At 45.9% G+C, this 523-nt stretch overlaps 1 protein-coding gene across 1 annotated transcript in view; it reads left to right on the forward strand.

Annotated features, from left to right (window-relative positions):
- PDCD2 (programmed cell death 2) overlaps nt 1-523 on the forward strand; it is a 10,762-nt gene that overhangs the window by 6,955 nt on the left and 3,284 nt on the right. The window lies entirely within an intron of this gene.

Consider the following 523-nt stretch of genomic DNA (forward strand, 5'->3'; position numbering starts at 1 on the left):
TTGATGTGCCCGCAACCAAGGTACATGCCCTTGACTGGAATCGAACCCGGGACCCTTGAGTCCGCAGGCTGACGCTCTATCCACTGAGCCAAACCGGTTAGGGCTCTTGTGTTCTTTTAGGGATTTATTTTAGGGGTGTTATCCTTAGAAGCTCTCTCGTCACAGCAGCCCTTCACACAAAGGGAAGGTGTTTTTCCTGTTCTGATCCTTTTAGCAGTTACTGAGAGAACAAAAGTTACACTATCATATAGGATGTGTTTTATTTTTCTTCCTTTTTTTGGCATTGCGAGAACGGCTATATTATCCGCTCCAAGTCTTCTAGCATACACTGTGCAGTTGGATCATTGCACACACTGTCAGTGTAAACCAGTGGTTCCCAAACTTATTTGGCCTACCACCCCCTTTCCAGAAAAAATATTACTCAGCCCCTGGAAATTAATTTTTTTAAAATTTTAATAGCAGTTACTCATCGCCCCCAAATGCACCTGTGGCCATCACCGCCCCCCTGGATCGCTGCAGCGCC

Source organism: Myotis brandtii, unplaced genomic scaffold, assembly GCF_000412655.1.
Source record: "Myotis brandtii unplaced genomic scaffold, ASM41265v1 scaffold1077, whole genome shotgun sequence".
NCBI lineage: Eukaryota > Metazoa > Chordata > Mammalia > Chiroptera > Vespertilionidae > Myotis > Myotis brandtii.